The sequence below is a fragment of the Salmo salar genome, chromosome ssa10, assembly GCF_905237065.1.
Source record: "Salmo salar chromosome ssa10, Ssal_v3.1, whole genome shotgun sequence".
Classification (NCBI taxonomy): domain Eukaryota; kingdom Metazoa; phylum Chordata; class Actinopteri; order Salmoniformes; family Salmonidae; genus Salmo; species Salmo salar.
In genome coordinates this window covers 36102082-36120855 of record NC_059451.1, presented here as the reverse complement: position 1 = coordinate 36120855, position 18774 = coordinate 36102082, and the positions used below count along the sequence as shown (strand labels likewise).

The window sequence follows — 18774 nt, the reverse complement described above, 5'->3', positions numbered from 1 at the left end:
GGTTGTTTACGTGGCCAAAAAGCTCTATTTAAATGTTTCTCTGAGCAATTGTATTAGTATAAAATAATAATATACACTGTATTTCTGATCAATTTGATGTTATTTTAATGGACAAAAATTGTGATTTTCTTTCAAAAACAAGGACATTTCTAAGTGACCCCAAACTTTTGAATAGTAGTGTGTATATATACAGTGTACAGTGTACTCTGTAGGCAGTTACCACTCTCTCTAGAGACTTGATGTTGACTATACTGCAAATAAAAGCAGTCCAGGTTGGATCTGCTGTGAGTGGAGGAAATGCTATCTCTCCTACATTGACACAATGAGCTCATGCATTATATTTTCCAATTCTTCCACATGCACTCTGCTGTCAGCATTGCTGCATGTCCCAATACACCTCCACCTCTCCGCATACACACACAAACACCTGCCAAATTGACTTAGTGTTTAAACATACCACACTATCTAATAGATGACCAGCACATTGTATATAGTACAGTGAGGGGAAAAAGTATTTGATCCCCTGCTGATTTCGTACGTTTGCCCACTGACAAAGAAATGATCAGTCTATAATTTTAATGGTAGGTTTATTTGAACAGTGAGAGACAGAATAACAACAAAAAAATCCAGAAAAACGCATGTCAAAAATGTTATAAATTGATTTGCATTTTAATGAGGGAAATAAGTATTTGACCCCTCTGCAAAACATGACTTAGTACTTGGTGGCAAAACCCTTGTTGGCAATCACAAAGGTCAGACGTTTCTTGTAGTTGGCCACCAGGTTTGCACACATCTCAGGAGGGATTTTGTCCCACTCCTCTTTGCAGATCTTCTCTAAGTCATTAAGGTTTCGAGGCTGACGTTTGGCAATTCGAACCTTCAGCTCCCTCCACAGATTTTCTATGGGATTAAGGTCTGGAGACTGGCTAGGCCACTCTAGGACCTTAATGTGCTTCTCCTTGAGACACTCCTTTGTTGCCTTGGCCGTGTGTTTTGGGTCATTGTCATGCTGGAATACCCATCCACGACCCATTTTCAATGCCCTGGCTGAGGGAAGGAGGTTCTCACCCAAGATTTGACGGTACATGGCCCCGTCCATCGTCCCTTTGATGCGGTGAAGTTGTCCTTTTCGCTTAGCAGAAAAACACCCCCAAAGCATAATGTTTCCACCTCCATGTTTGACGGTGGGGATGGTGTTCTAGGGGTCATAGGCCGCATTCCTCCTCCTCCAAACACGGCGAGTTGAGTTGATGCCAAAGAGCTCCATTTTTGGTCTCATCTGACCACAACACTTTCACCCAGTTGTCCTCTGAATCATTCAGATGTTCATTGGCAAACTTCAGACGGGCATGTATATGTGCTTTCTTGAGCAGGGGGACCTTGCTGGCGCTGCAGGATTTCAGTCCTTCACGGCATAGTGTGTTACCAATTGTTTTCTTGGTGACTATGGTCCCAGCTGCCTTGAGATCATTGACAAGATCCTCCCGTGTATTTCTGGGCTGATTCCTCACCGTTCTCATGATCATTGCAACTCCACGAGGTGAGATCTTGCATGGAGCCCCAGGCCGAGGGAGATTGACAGTTCTTTTGTGTTTCTTCCATTTGCGAATAATCGCACCAACTGTTGTCACCTTCTCACCAAGCTGCTTGGCGATAGTCTTGTAGCCCATTCCAGCCATGTGTAGGTCTACAATCTTGTCCCTGACATCCTTGGAGAGCTCTTTGGTCTTGGCCATGATGGAGAGTTTGGAATCTGATTGATTGATTGCTTCTGTGGACAGGTGTCTTTTATACAGGTAACAAACTGAGATTAGGAGCACTCCCTTTAAGAGTGTGCTCCTAATCTCACCTCCTTACCTGTATAAAAGACACCCAGGAGCCAGGAATCTTTCTGATTGAGAGGGGGTCAAATACTTATTTCCCTCATTAAAATTCAAATCATTTTATAACATTTTTGACATGCGTTTTTCAGGATTTTTTGGTTGTTATTCTGTCTCTCACTGTTCAAATAAACCTACCATTAAAATTATAGATTGATCATTTCTTTGTCAGTGGGCAAATGTACAAAATCAGCAGGGGATCAAATACTTTTTCCCCCACTGTATATACAGTTGAAGTCGGAAGTTTACATACACTTAGGTTGGAGTAATGGATTGTAATGAAAGAAATAAAAGCTGAAATAAATAATTCTCTCTACTATTATTCTGACATTTCACATTCTTAACATATAGTTATGATCCTAACTGATCTAAGACAGGGAATTTTGTGGACTTGTGGTGGTCTACAATTTATTTTCTGAGGTCTTGGCTGATTTCTTTTGATTTTCCCATGATGTAAAGCAAAGAGGCACTGAGTTTGAAGGTAGGCCTTGAAATACATCCACAGGTACACCTCCAATTGACTCAAATGATGACAATTAGCCTATCAGAAGCTTCTAAAGCCATGACATCATTTTCTGGAATTTTCCAGGCTGTTTAAAGGCACAGTCAACTTAGTGTATGTAAACTCCTGACCCACTGGAATTGTGATACAGTGAATTATAAGTGAAATAATCTGCCTGTAAACAATTAGTCAATTTGTCATGCACAAAGTAGATGTCCTAACCGACTTACCAAAACTATAGTTTGTTAACAAGACATTTGTGGAGTGGTTGGAAAACAAGTTTTAATGACTGCAATCTAAGTGTATGTAAACTTCTGACTTCAACTGTAGCTCAGAATTTGAATTATTTATTTTATACAGTCTTTTTTGCTTATCTTTATGAAGGGTGCCAATAATTCCAGTTGTGACTTTATACATTATATCAACCCAGTTACAAAGGGCTACCAAGTGGTACTGTATAAAAAGTCATTATCCATCATGTAGGCAGCTGCTCCAACCAACTGTGTTTCTGTTGTAACAAAGTGCCTGCTGATTTCATGCTGAAGTGGATTGACCATTATTATAATTTGCCAGGGGAGGGAGGGATGTAGAATATTTTGATAGATTAGTATTACTGGCCGGCTAATCGAAAGGATGTTTTGAGTTAGCACTGAGTCACTGTGGACTGTCAGACGCATAATTAGTTCTGTCAATAAAGGAAAAATACCCTGTTCCTGGTTGTTGCAGCCAGGGCTGCTGAAAGCTGGAGTTGGATGTGTGTGTGTGTGTAAGTGGGTCACTGTGCGTGTGATAGTGTCAGGTTTGACTGACTGGATGGAGGAGTAGAGAGAGAGGTCTCTGACAGCTGTGTTGTAGTACTTGGGTACTGACAGCTTATTAACAACGGGCTGTGCATACATTGGTTATGAACATTTCACTCTACTATGCTGAGGTATTATGAATGCTTGGACGCGAAACATCATTTACTTGGGCCTGAAAGGTCATGCAATTGTGTTCAGAATGCTTGACGCAGGTGGCTGGCCAAATGCCTTGAATCATGGTGTAGTTATTATTGTCTGACGGTGTGGTATGTCTCACTTGGAATATGTTTTCATCATACCTTAATACTGCAGATATCCACAGCCTTGTGTCTGTTTACAGCAGTTGGATCCTCCTCTTTTTGCGTGTTGTATTGGCATTCGTTGCTTATGTAGTAATTAACTGAGATTTTTGTATTTAATGGGATCTTTTCCTTGTTTACGTCCGTATGCTCTGACCAGTCACGGTATGCCGCCTGGGACTGGCCTAGCATGCCGGGGCTGGCAGCAGCTGTGATCATGTGAGGGTTGTGTGAGGGGTTTGATGTTACCGTAACGTGATAGGTCCAGACAAGCCCATGTCCCTCCCTGTCCCTGGCCAGTCACTAGCATGGCTATGTCTCAAATGACACACTATTCCCTATTTCCTACATAGCACACTAGTTTTGACCAGAGCCCAGGACCACCTAGGCTCTGGTCAAAATGTGTACACTATATAGGGAATAGGGTGCCATTTGGGACACAGCCCATGTGTCCTGGGCCTGGCTATGACTGTAATGGACCCTGGTCCCCCAAATCCCTGCACCAACCTCCCCATCATCAATCAGGCTGGGCTTCCAGGCTCCTGCCGGGGCTCTCCATAGGGCCTCTAGTCTGCACAGGTTCCTCTGGAGGTGCGTGGCAGTCCCAGCTCCCAGGTCCAGGGCCACCTGATAATAGCTGGTAGTGCTGAACGATTATCATAAATGTAGTTTACATTTTTTATTTTTTTTTACAACTAATTGACCAACATGGGTTAAGTTATTTGAATTCCATTTTTTCTGTGAGATCAATGCGCACATTGCGCAGTTTCTCTAGAGATAAATCAGATCCAGCCTGAACTGTGCAATCTAGTAGGGAGTTTCCAACAGGCCAATATTCTACATAGTAATTAATGCGCAACGGATTATGGTCATTGTCATCTAGTTGTCCGGTCTGTGTTTCTTTTACGCCTGCTACAGAAGAGAGAATAATGAGTCATTGTGAGGTGACATAGAGAGCAGCTGTTGCTTCGCGAGGTATCTCTACCTGAAAATACATGATCTAAGTGATTGATAGTTGTTATTCGGCAGTCATAAAAGTGTGCCTTATTTACTTTAAAGAACTACTAAATTTAGATTTTTGTCAGACAGCATAGGCAGCAGCTCTATACAGATGAGATGATGACTTGGAATGAAATAATAAAGTCATCAAATTAAACAAATCTAATATACACAATAACTGAAATATTTTATTAAAGTAAAGTAATGTGAATAAATAATGGTTAATAAGTGATAAGGTGTAATTGGCAGTCACTACCATCATGGGACTTTATTAATAGCTTTATTCTGTGTTGTTACATCATTTAACCCACATAATGCATAGTGCATTTCATGTTATTATCTTCTAATAATCTGACCAAAACCTCAAAAATCACTAATTACTTAGCACTACTATCTGGGCTTTGATCACTGGGGCCTCTGGTCCTTTTCTCTTCACATCCTCCATGGGTTCTGGGCCCTGCCTGCTGTGACGTCTAAATCACATTACCGCTGGCTGAGGAGTGCAGAGTGACAATGGTTCCGGATGGAATCTGGATGGATTGCATCTCAGTCTCTCTGTGGGCAGATAGAGACACACAGTATCTGCTGCTCAGCTCTCCTCTGTCCTCTACACATCTGGCTGGTAGGAGTAGGAGAGGGGATGGGGAGTTGGCACTGGGACTGGCAGTGGGAGTGGGGACTGGGAGTGGGAATGGGAAAGTGTCTGTGAGTTCCAGTGCTTCCACAGCTGATAGATTGATATCACATTATCTCCCCCTTCCCACATTATAAGTGTGAAAGATCATGAGTTGATGCATTCCTCAGTTGATCTATAATGTCTGGAAGTTGACTGGCTAAATGGCCTCACAGGTCTTCTCCAGGTATTTCTACGTCAGTGACCCTCCCATGGGCGCATTCAGTCTGACGTGAAAGAGTGTATCACAACACTGTTAATCTTATTATTTTACACTCTCTGGCACTACTTTCTCTTAACCTTTGCCATTTTGTTTCCGCGCAACTATTTTTATGCCTTTGCTTTCAGGTGACTCACTTCTTTTGGAATTGATTCTGTCTGCTTCTAAAATTCCACAACTCTCTCTTTCTCTTTCTCTCTTTATTTCTCTCTCTCTCTCTCTCTCTCTCTCTCTCTCTCTCTCTCTCTGTCTCTCTCTCTCTCTCTCTCTCTCTCTCTCTCTCTCTCTCTCTCTCTCTCTCTCTCTCTCTCTCTCTGCTCAAAGCCAAGGCCCCTGGAGCCAGCTGTATATGAGAGCAGGTATGATTGTATCTGAGTTGCCTTGCATTAGTTTATTCTCCCAGGAGGGATGGAGAGGCTTTTTCCAGAGTCTGGACAGAGGGGGAGGTTTAAGTAGATTAGATGCTCATCTACAATTTTCCATGAGGACAAACATGAAGAAAGGGGTGAGAAAAAAAGAGGGAGAGAAGCTATGCGAGACGTACTTGTGGGGCTTTCGTCTCACTTGTTGTGTGTGTGTGTGTCTGGCTCAGAGCGTCTCTGAGCCAAGCCCCCTTGAAGATAAGCGTTCTGTAATTTCTTCCATTCGTCTCTCTCAGAGGGCCTTTTTATTATGATTATTGCAGCATTTTTATGGCCCATATCACTAAATACTCAAATTTGCTCTCCTCCTCTCCCTCTCTTCCCCAGGGCCTTATTCCTTTAGATCTGTGGGAGACTATGATCAAGAGGCTTTGAAGCCATGCCTATACTTTCTTTAGTACTATATCCTCTGTCTCTAATATATTCTAATATGTCTGTCTCTAATATATTCTCTCTGTTGTTTCTCTCTCTAAAATATTTTCTCTGCTGTGTCTCTCTCTAATATATTCTCTCAGTTATGTGTCTCTCTCTAATATATTCTCTCAGTTGTGTGTCTCTCTCTAATATATTCTCTCTGCTGTGTCTCTCTCTAATATATTCTCTGCTGTGTCTCTCTCTAATATATTCTCTCTGTTGTGTCTCTCTCTAATATATTCTCTCTGTTTCTCTCTCTAATATATTCTCTCTGCTGTGTCTCTAATATATTCTCTGCTGTGTCTCTCTCTAATATATTATCTCTGCTGTGTCTGTCTCTAATATATTATCTGTATCTAATTTATTCTCTCTGTTGTGTCTTCCTAATATATTCTCTCTGCTGTGTCTCTTTAATATATTATCTCTGCTGTGTCTTCCTAATATATTCTCTCTGCTGTGTCTCTTTAATATATTATCTCTGTTGTGTCTCTGTCTAATATATTATATCTGCTGTGTCTGTCTAATATATTATACCTGCTGTGTCTCTAATATATTCTCTGCTGTGTCTCTCTAATATATTATCTCTGTGTCTCTCTCTGATATATTCTCTCTGCAGTGGTTCTCCCTAATATATTCTCTGCTGTGTCTCTATCTAATATAGTATCTCTGCTGTCTCTCTCGCATTAATATAGTATCTCTGCTGTCTCTCTTGCATTAATATATTCTCTGCTGTGTCTCTCTAATACATTCTCTCTGCTGTGTCTGTCTCAAATATAGTCTCTCTGTTGTGTCTCGCTCTAATTGTCACGTCCTGACCAGTGAAAAGGGTAATTTGCCATAGTAGAATGGTCAGGGCGTGGCAGGGGGGTTGTTTTGTGTGTTTTGGGGTTTTTTGGTTCAAGGGGAATTTGTTCTAGTTTTCTGTTTCTATGTTTCATTTTCCATCTGTGGCCGAGTATGGTTTCCAATCAGAGGCAGGTGTCTTTCGTTGTCTCTGATTGGAAGCCATACTTAGGCAACCTGTTTTCCTTTGGGTTTTGTGGGTGGTTATTTTCCGTTTAGTTGTTTTACCTGACGGAACTGTTGGTCGTTGTTATTTTGCTGTTTAAGTGTTCTCATAAAATAAATTAAGAATGAGCACTATCCACGCTGCGCCTTGGTCTCTTTGCTACGATACCTGTGACACAGATATATTCTCTCTGCTGTGTCTGTAATATATCCTCTGCTTTGTATCTCTCTAATATATTATCTCTGCTGTGTTTGTCTCTGATATATTATCTCTGTCTCTAATATATTCTCGCTGCTCTCTCTCTCTAATATATTATCTCTACTGTGCATCTCTAATACAGTGCCTTGCGAAAGTATTCGGCCCCCTTGAACTTTTCGACCTTTTGCCACATTTCAGGCTTCAAACATAAAGATATAAAACTGTAATATTTTGTGAAGAATCAACAACAAGTGGGACACAATTATGAAGTGGAACGAAATTTATTGGATATTTCAAACTTTTTTAACAAATAAAAAACTGAAAAATTGGCCGTGCAAAATTATTCAGCCCCTTTACTTTCAGTGCAGCAAACTCTCTCCAGAAGTTCAGTGAGGATCTCTGAATGATCCAATGTTGACCTAAATGACTAATGATGATAAATAGAATCCACCTGTGTGTAATCAAGTCTCCGTATAAATGCACCTGCTCTGTGATAGTCTCAGAGGTCCGTTTAAAGCGCAGAGAGCATCATGAAGAACAAGGAACACACCAGGCAGGTCCGAGATACTGTTGTGGAGAAGTTTAAAGCCGGATTTGGATACAAAAAGATTTCCCAAGCTTTAAACATCCCAAGGAGCACTGTGCAAGCGATAATATTGAAATGGAAGGAGTATCAGACCACTGCAAATCTACGAAGACCCGGCCGTCCCTCTAAACTTTCAGCTCATACAAGGAGAAGACTGATCAGAGATGCAGCCAAGAGGCCCATGATCACTCTGGATGAACTGCAGAGATCTACAGCTGAGGTGGGAGACTCTGTCCATAGGACAACAATCAGTCGTATACTGCACAAATCTGGCCTTTATGGAAGAGTGGCAAGAAGAAAGCCATTTCTTAAAGATATCCATAAAAAGTGTCGTTTAAAGTTTGCCACTAGCCACCTGAGAGACACACCAAACATGTGGAAGAAGGTGCTCTGGTCAGATGAAACCAAAATCGAACTTTTTGGCAACAATGCAAAACGTTATGTTTGGCGTAAAAGCAACACAGCTCATCACCCTGAACACACCATCCCCACTGTCAAACGTGGTGGTGGCAGCATCATGGTTTGGGCCTGCTTTTCTTCAGCTGGGGCAGGGAAGATGGTTAAAATTGATGGGAAGATGGATGGAGCCAAATACAGGACCATTCTGGAAGAAAACCTGATGGAGTCTGCAAAAGACCTGAGACTGGGACGGAGATTTGTCTTCCAACAAGACAATGATCCAAAACATAAAGCAAAATCTACTATGGAATGGTTCACAAATAAACATATCCAGGTGTTAGAATGGCCAAGTCAAAGTCCAGACCTGAATCCAATCGAGAATCTGTGGAAAGAACTGAAAACTGCTGTTCACAAACGCTCTCCATCCAACCTCACTGAGCTCGAGCTGTTTTGCAAGGAGGAATGGGCAAAAATGTCAGTCTCTCGATGTGCAAAACTGATAGAGACATACCCCAAGCGACTTACAGCTGTAATCGCAGCAAAAGGTGGCACTACAAAGTATTAACTTAAGGGGGCTGAATAATTTTGCACGCCCAATTTTTCTGTTTTTTATTTGTTAAAAAAGTTTGAAATATCCAATAAATTTCATTCCACTTCATGATTGTGTCCCACTTGTTGTTGATTCTTCACAAAAAATTACAGTTTTATATCTTTATGTTTGAAGCCTGAAATGTGGCAAAAGGTCGAAAAGTTCAAGGGGCCCGAATACTACATTTGAAGATGTTGTCTGCCTCATAACAAAGTCTGAGGAATTCAATTATTGCTGATGTTTAACTATGGTTAACCTTGAAATATACTATATCAAGCATTACATGTTAAGAGCCTATCTGTTAATGTAACAGAACATATAAACACAGCAAGTGAGTTTCTTCTGAAGATAACGATCTGAGGTTTGAACTATGTAAGGTCGTGAACAAACAACTTGTTTGTGCATATTTGCTTTGAACGTTTTCTTGGCTCTAGTGTACATCTGAAATGTCACTCTCAGACACAATATCGTACTGTTTGTGCATTTGCTGTGTTTATCATTTTTGACAGACTTTGGAACTGAAAATGTGCTGACGCCAGTCACTATTGAAGACAGTAGCTAGAAGTCTCTGTTCTCTCTTTTTCTCATCTGAACCTGCCTTGACTAATTGAGTTAGAATTGATTTAAGGCCATTAAATGTAAATAATATGACACTGACAGAACTTGTTGTGGGTTGAGTTAGTGATTTACTGTGATTTACAAGCTCTGGTCACTCACACGCAGGAAGAGCTTAATATGATGCCTGCGAATAGAGTTAAAACCAGTCTGAATGGCGAGAGAGACAGAGAGGGAGACATGGGTGGTGGGGGGTAGAAAGAGGGGGGGTTAGAGGGAGAGAGAGATTGAAGGAAGGTTCAACAACTGATACGTTAAACTATAGTTCCCCCTAACCCCCCTCCACCTATATTAGTATCCATCAAAACTAGGTCTGTACAGTATGTCAGGTATCCATGTGAAAACTTCTCTGGGTGTATTTCCCCTCCAGGTAACAGAGCACCTCTTCCCATCTGTTAGTGGAGCTCAGCTCAGCTGGGGCGGCAGGTAGCCTAGTGGTTAGAGCGTTGGGCCAGTAACCGAAAGATTGCTAGATCAAATCCTGAGCTGACAAGATCAAAATCTGTAATTTTGCCCCTGAACAAGGCACTGTTCCTAGGCCGTCATTGTAAATAAGAATTTGTTCTTAATTGACTTGCCTACTTAAATAAAGGTTAAATTAAAAAATTAAAAAACCTTGATTGTGATAAAGTTTTGGCCTATTTGTCAAACTGCTGATGGAGGGGCCAAATCCTAACATGTCTGAGGTAGAGTCTGGTTTCTGTGAGGCCTACATGCTTCTAAATCTCAAGGCTAGATTTGGTCCTGGGGGCCCAGCCTGCGCCACCAGTGCAGGGCAGCGTACAACAACACAGTTCCCAACAGTGTGAGTTAGCTGAATCACTCCTCTCCCTCTGACAGTGAAAATGACAGTAGGGAAGACGACACTCACTCACTCACTCACTTACTCACTCACTCACTCACAAACACGCACACGCACGTTAAGGAGTAGGGAAGACATAGCTTGGTCATAGCTTTATGCTGTGAGGTTATGGGTAACAGAGGCTCGCTCCGTCGCTCGTTAAGAAAATCCTCAGCGCTCCTAACAAAGCCTCCAGTGTATAAGAGTTCAATTAGGGTCATTCAGATAGCAGCAACCTGAGAGAGACTACATATCAGAGCAGAGTTACTGCTTTCCAAAGGGAGAAAGCTCATAGTCAAACTTAGTCAGACTAAAACCCTGATAAAAGACACAATCAGAAACATTATAGCTCGGTAATTGTGCAGGAACAGTCAACAGAGTGATCTGCAATGTTTTGATGAGAAAATGCTCTGATATTTGCCTAGTGAAGCAACTGAGTGAAATGAAAGGTGGTGGTGGTGTTAATGCTGACTGTAGCTGAGCCTATGCTAACTGTAGCTGACCCTATGCTAACTGTAGCTGACCCTATGCTGACTGTAGCTGACCCTATGCTAACTGTAGCTGACCCTATGCTGACCTGTAGCTTTCCCTATGCTGACTGTAGCTGACCCTATGCTGACCGTAGCTGACCCTATGCTGACCCTATGCTAACTGTAGCTGACCCTATGCTGACTGTAGCTGACCCTATGCTGACTGTAGCTGACCCTATGCTGACCGTAGCTGACCCTATGCTGACCCTATGCTGACCCTATGCTAACTGTAGCTGACCCTATGCTGACTGTAGCTGACCCTATGCTAACTGTAGCTGACCCTATGCTGACCGTAGCTGACCCTATGCTGACTGTAGCTGACCCTATGCTGACTGTAGCTGACCCTATGCTGACCCTATGCTGACCCTATGCTAACTGTAGCTGACCCTATGCTGACTGTAGCTGACCCTATGCTGACCGTAGCTGACCCTATGCTGACTGTAGCTGACCCTATGCTGACTATAGCTGACCCTATGCTGACCGTAGCTGACCCTATGCTGACTGTAGCTGACCGTAGATGACCCTATGCTGACCCTATGCTAACTGTAGCTGACCCTATGCTGACTGTAGCTGACCCTATGCTGACCCTATGCTGACTATAGCTGACCATATGCTGACCGTAGCTGACCCTATGCTGATTGTAGCGGACCCTATGCTGACTGTAGCTGACCCTATGCTGACTGTAGCTGACCCTATGCTGACTGTAGCTGACTGTAGCTGACCATATGCTGACCGTAGCTGACCCTATGCTGACTGTAGCTGACCCTATGCTGACTGTAGCTGACCCTATGCTAACTGTAGCTGACCCTATGCTGACCGTAGCTGACCCTATGCTGACCGTAGCTGACCCTATGCTGACCGTAGCTGACCCTATGCTGACTGTAGCTGACCCTATGCTGACTGTAGCTGACCCTATGCTGACTGTAGCTGACCCTATGCTGACCCTATGCTAACTGTAGCTGACCCTATGCTGACTGTAGCTGACCCTATGCTTACTGTAGCTGACCCTATGCTGACTGTAGCTGACCCTATGCTGACCCTATGCTGACTGTAGCTGACCCTATGCTGACTGTAGCTGACCCTATGCTGACCCTATGCTTACTGTAGCTGACCCTATGCTGACTGTAGCTGACCCTATGCTGACTGTAGCTGACCCTATGCTGACTGTAGCTTACCCCATGCTGACCCTATGCTGACTGTATCTGACCATATGCTGACCGTAGCTGACCCTATGCTGACTGTAGCTGACCCTATGCTGACTGTAGCTGACCCTATGCTAACTGTAGCTGACCCTATGCTGACCGTAGCTGACCCTATGCTGACTCTAGCTGACCCTATGCTGACTGTAGCTGACCCTATGCTGACTGTAGCTGACCCTATGCTGACTGTAGCTGACCCTATGCTGACTGTAGCTGACCCTATGCTGACCGTAGCTGACCCTATGCTGACTGTAGCTGACCCTATGCTGACTGTAGCTGACCCTATGCTGACCGTAGCTGACCCTATGCTGACCCTATGCTAACTGTAGCTGACCCTATGCTGACTGTAGCTGACCCTATGCTGACTGTAGCTGACCCTATGCTGACTGTAGCTGACCCTATGCTGACCCTATGCTGACTGTATCTGACCATATGCTGACCGTAGCTGACCCTATGCTGACTGTAGCTGACCCTATGCTGACTGTAGCTGACCCTATGCTAACTGTAGCTGACCCTATGCTGACCGTAGCTGACCCTATGCTGACCGTAGCTGACCCTATGCTGACTGTAGCTGACCCTATGCTGACTGTAGCTGACCCTATGCTAACTGTAGCTGACCCTATGCTGACCGTAGCTGACCCTATGCTGACTGTAGCTGACCCTATGCTGACTGTAGCTGACCCTATGCTGATTGTAGCTGACTCTATGCTGACTGTAGCTGACTCTATGCTGACTGTAGCTGGCCCTATGCTGACTGTAGCTGACCCTATGCTGACTGTAGCTGACCCTATGCTGACCATATGCTGACCGTAGCTGACCCTATGCTGATTGTAGCTGACCCTATGCTGACTGTAGCTGACCCTATGCTGACTGTAGCTGACCCTATGCTGACTGTAGCTGACCATATGCTGACCGTTGCTGACCCTATGCTGACTGTAGCTGACCCTATGCTGACTGTAGCTGACCCTATGCTAACTGTAGCTGACCGTAGCTGACCCTATGCTGACTGTAGCTGACCCTATGCTGACCGTAGCTGACCCTATGCTGACCGTAGCTGACCCTATGCTGACTGTAGCTGACCCTATGCTGACTCTATGCTGACTGTAGCTGACCCTATGCTGACCCTATGCTAACTGTAGCTGACCCTATGCTGACTGTAGCTGACCCTATGCTGACTGTAGCTGACCCTATGCTGACCATATGCTGACCGTAGCTGACCCTATGCTGATTGTAGCTGACCCTATGCTGACTGTAGCTGACCCTATGCTGACTGTAGCTGACCCTATGCTGACTGTAGCTGACCATATGCTGACCGTTGCTGACCCTATGCTGACTGTAGCTGACCCTATGCTGACTGTAGCTGACCCTATGCTAACTGTAGCTGACCGTAGCTGACCCTATGCTGACTGTAGCTGACCCTATGCTGACCGTAGCTGACCCTATGCTGACCGTATCTGACCCTATGCTGACTGTAGCTGACCCTATGCTGACTCTATGCTGACTGTAGCTGACCCTATGCTGACCCTATGCTAACTGTAGCTGACCCTATGCTGACTGTAGCTGACCCTATGCTGACTGTAGCTGACCCTATGCTGACTGTAGCTGACCCTATGCTGACTGTAGCTGACCCTATGCTGACCCTATGCTGACTGTAGCTGACCCTATGCTGACCCTATGCTGACTGTAGCTGACCCTATGCTGACCGTAGCTGACCCTATGCTGACCCTATGCTTACTGTAGCTGACCCTATGCTGACTGTAGCTGACCCTATGCTGACCAATAGCTGACCCTATGCTGACTGTAGCTGACCCTATGCTGACCCTATGCTGACTGTAGCTGACCCTATGCTGACCGTAGCTGACCCTATGCTGACCCTATGCTTACTGTAGCTGACCCTATGCTGACTGTAGCTGACCCTATGCTGACTGTAGCTGACCCTATGCTGACTGTAGCTGACCCTATGCTGACCCTATGCTGACTGTATCTGACCATATGCTGACCGTAGCTGACCCTATGCTGACTGTAGCTGACCCTATGCTGACTGTAGCTGACCCTATGCTAACTGTAGCTGACCCTATGCTGACCGTAGCTGACCCTATGCTGACTCTAGCTGACCCTATGCTGACTGTAGCTGACCCTATGCTGATTGTAGCTGACTCTATGCTGACTGTAGCTGACCCTATGCTGACTGTAGCTGACCCTATGCTGACTGTAGCTGACCCTATGCTGACCCTATTCTAACTGTAGCTGACCCTATGCTGACTGTAGCTGACCCTATGCTGACTGTAGCTGACCCTATGCTGACTGTAGCTGACCCTATGCTGACCCTATGCTGACTGTATCTGACCATATGCTGGTTTGTATCATTTGATTTACACATCATGCCTACCTCCTTGAAGATGCAAAATATTTTTTATTGTGAAACAAACAATAAATAAGACAAAAAAACTGAAAACTTGAGTGTGCATAACTATTCACCCCCCCAAAGTCAATACTTTGTAGAGCCACCTTTTGCAGCAATTACAGCTGCAAGTCTCTTGGGGTATGTCTCTATAAGCTTGCCACATCTAGCCACTGGGATTTATGCCCATTTCAAGGCAAAACTGCTCCAGCTTTTCTGGCTTTTTCTGGCTCCTCTTCCGTAAAGCCCAGCTCTGTGGAGTGTACGGCTTAAAGTGGTCCTATGGTCCTACTCCAATCTCCGCTGTGGATCTTAGCAGCTCCTTCAGGGTTATCTTTGGTCTCTTTGTTGCCTCTCTGATTAATGCCCTCCTTGCCTGGTCCGTGAGTTTTGGTGGGTGGCCCTCTCTTGGCAGGTTTGTTGTGGTGCCATATTCTTTCCATTTTTTTATAATGGATTTAATGGTGCGCCGTGGGATGTTCAACGTTACGGATATTTTTTTATAACCCAACCCTGATCTGTACTTCTCCAAAACTTTGTCCCTGACCTGTTTGGAGAGGTCCTTGGTCTTCATGGTGCCGCTTGCTTGGTGGTGTTGCAGACTCTGGGGCCTTTCAGAACAGGTGTATATATACTGAGATCATGTGACAGATCATGTGACACTTAGATTTAACTAATTATGTGACTTCTGAAGGTAATTGGTTGCACCAGATCTTATTTAGGGGCTTCCTAGCAAAAGGTGAATACATATGCACGCACACATCTTTTCCGTTTTTTATAAATTTTTTTTCATTTCAGTTCACCAATTTGGACTATGTTGTCTATATCCATTACATGAAATCCAAATAAAAATCCATTTATATTAAAGGTTGTAATGCAACAAAATAGAAAAAATGTGAAGGAGGGTGAACACTTTGCAAGGCACTGTAAGTGGGCCATACATGGTTATGACAGGTCTTATGACGCTGATTGGCTGAAAGCCATGGTATATCAGACCATATACCATGGGTATGACTCCCCAAAATATTTGTACTGTTCTAATTACGATAGTAACCAGTTTAAAATAGCAATAAGGCACCTCGGGAGTTTGTGGTATATGGCTAGGGTTGGGGTTGGGGAGTAAGGGATTACATGTAAGGGATTACAAAAAAACGGTAACTGTAATCCGTTACGTTGTCAGCACAAATATTGTAATCAGATTACAGGTACTTTTGAAAAACTAGATGATTACTTCGAGGATTACTTTTAAATTCAGAAAGGAGGTTTGCACAAAAAATCTTTGACACTTCTCTGTTTTCTCAATGACATTCAAATCAGCATTGAAAAAAGGTGCAAGTTTAAGTTTGTTCCACCACAAGTCAGTGTAACGGCTGTCTTCGTCGTCAGATGAAACAGAGAAGTCATCGTCGGAAAAGGTGGACCAATACGCAGCGGAGGATGTGTTCATATTCAATATTTAATTAATAGAAACACTTCAAACAAAACATGAAAATGAACGACAGCCTACAGTTCTGCTAGGTACAAAACTAAACAGAAAATATAATTACCCACAAAACCCAAAGGAAAAACATGCTCCTTATGTGTGACTCCCAATCAACAACAACGAACTTCAGCTGTGCCTGATTGGGAGCCACACACGGCCCAAAACAAAGCTGTGTTAGCACAGCTGAAAACTTTTGTTCTGATTAAAGAAGCAATAAAACTGGCCTTCTTTAGACTAAGTATCTGAGTATCTGGAGTATCGGCATTTGTGGGTTCGATTACAGGCTCAAAATGGCCAGAAACAAAGAACTTTCTTCTGAATCTCATCAGTCTATTTTTGTTCTGAGAAATGAAGGCTATTCCATGCGAGAAATTGCCAAGAAACTGAAGATCTCGTACAACGCTGTGTACTACTCCCTTCATAGAACAGCGCAAACTGTCTCTAACCAGAATAAAAAGAGGAGTGGGAGGCCCCGGTGCACAACTGAGCAAGAGGACAAGTACATGAGAGTGTCTAGTTTGAGAAACAGACACCTCACAAGTCCTCAACTGGCAGCTTTATTAAATAGTACCCGCAAAACACCAGTCTCAACGTCAAAAGTGAAGAGCCGCCTCCGGGATGCTGGCCTGGACAACAAAAAAAAATGCTTTTCTTTGAAACACAAGGACATTTCTAAGTGACCCCAAACTTTTGAATGGTAGTGTATGTATATATCCATTGCTTCTTGAAGAATATAACTTACAAATGCCTCATGAGCTTAGTTACATTTAACATTTAACATTTAAGTCATTTAGCAGACGCTCTTATCCAGAGCGACTTACAAATTGGTGCATTCACCTTATAATATCCAGTGGAACAACCACTTTACAATAGTGCATCTAAATCTTTTAAGGGGGGGTTAGAAGGATTACTTTATCCTATCCCAGGTATTCCTTAAAGAGGTGGGGTTTCAGGTGTCTCCGGAAGGTGGTGATTGACTCCGCTGTCCTGGCGTCGTGAGGGAGCTTGTTCCACCATTGGGGTGCCAGAGCAGCGAACAGTTTTGACTGGGCTGAGCGGGAACTGTGCTTCCTCAGAGGTAGGGAGGCGAGCAGGCCAGAGGTGGATGAACGCAGTGCCCTTGTTTGGGTGTAGGGCCTGATCAGAGCCTGAAGGTACGGAGGTGCCGTTCCCCTCACAGCTCCGTAGGCAAGCACCATGGTCTTGTAGCGGATGCGAGCTTCGACTGGAAGCCAGTGGAGAGAGCGGAGGAGCGGGGTGACGTGAGAGAACTTGGGAAGGTTGAACACCAGACGGGCTGCGGCGTTCTGGATGAGTTGTAGGGGTTTAATGGCACAAGCAGGGAGCCCAGCCAACAACGAGTTGCAGTAATCCAGACGGGAGATGACAAGTGCCTGGATTAGGACCTGCGCCGCTTCCTGTGTGAGGCAGGGTCGTACTCTGCGAATGTTGTAGAGCATGAACCTACAGGATCGGGTCACCGCCTTGATGTTAGTGTAGTTCAACTGTCACACTCCATGAGAACCCAAAATATAAGGTTATTTTACTCCATTGTTTGTAAACATTGTGAATGTAAACAAACACTTTATATCCACTGTGGTTAAAACAATTATTTTGATATCATTGATGGTCAGTCCTTGCATCCATAGCTCTGTCTATTTATCTGAGATTGGTTGCATTTCTCCAGGCCCATCCCTCAGCTTTTTACCAAAACAGAGGTGGGGTGTCCATTGTGTTATTGTTTCATCTGTGGATTTGCCCTTTAAACAGCTGCATATTATCAAGATATTAAAGTGGCACCAACAAAAAGGTTAACAATAGGCCTATAGCAAATGCAGCATATGGCTTTCATTTTTCACATGTAAATAGCACTTTTCAGTAGTTCTCAAAGCATGCCATTCCATGAGCGCAGCATTTATTTTTGAACTAGAATCAATGAGCCCAATCAGTCCTTCCTGACAACAAAATCATAAACAACAGAGTAGGGCTGGCTAATAAGTCCTTAGTTTTGGGGTCATGCTCAGGTAAAACAATTTGGCTAATCTATACTCGGGGCTCCTGAGTGGCACAGTGCTCTAAGGCACTGCATCTCAGTGCTAGAGGCGTCACTACAGACACTCTGGCTCAAAGGGTTTGGCCATTGTAAATAAGAATTTGTTCTTAACTGACTTGCCTAGTTAAATAAAGATAAAATAAAACACATTTCCAAGTCCTATTCTTGAAGATTAAGGGGTATAACATTTATTGGAATGACTGGAATTCTGATAGACTTTGGTTTTTAATGTAAAGATATCATTTAATGGTATTATTATATGTAGTAGAAAGCAATGGTTTAGAAGAAGACTACATAACCAACCCATATAGTAAAATTGAACATCCATATATTGCCAGCTACAGTATGTAAACTTTAACATTGATTTATTCTGCAATAGATGTCGTTCAATTGGTAACATACATTTTGTCTTCTTCTAATGCCTCTTAAGGGAAAAGTAATCTAAAAGTAATGGAATGTAATCAGATTACGTTAATGAGTTTGGGTAATCCTAAAGTTACGTTACTAATTACATTTATAAAGTAACCTACCCAACCCTGTATATGGCTAATATATCCCGACTATGGGCTGTTCTTACGCAAGACGCAACAAGGAGTACCTGGATACAGACCTTAGCTGGGGTATATTGGCTATATACCACAAACCCCCGAGAAGCCTTATCG

General features: G+C 43.5%; 1 protein-coding gene across 3 annotated transcripts in view; it reads left to right on the top strand.

The window, feature by feature from the left end:
* Positions 1–18774, top strand: part of LOC106560309 (transforming growth factor beta receptor type 3) — a 162609-nt gene that overhangs the window by 75067 nt on the left and 68768 nt on the right. The window lies entirely within an intron of this gene.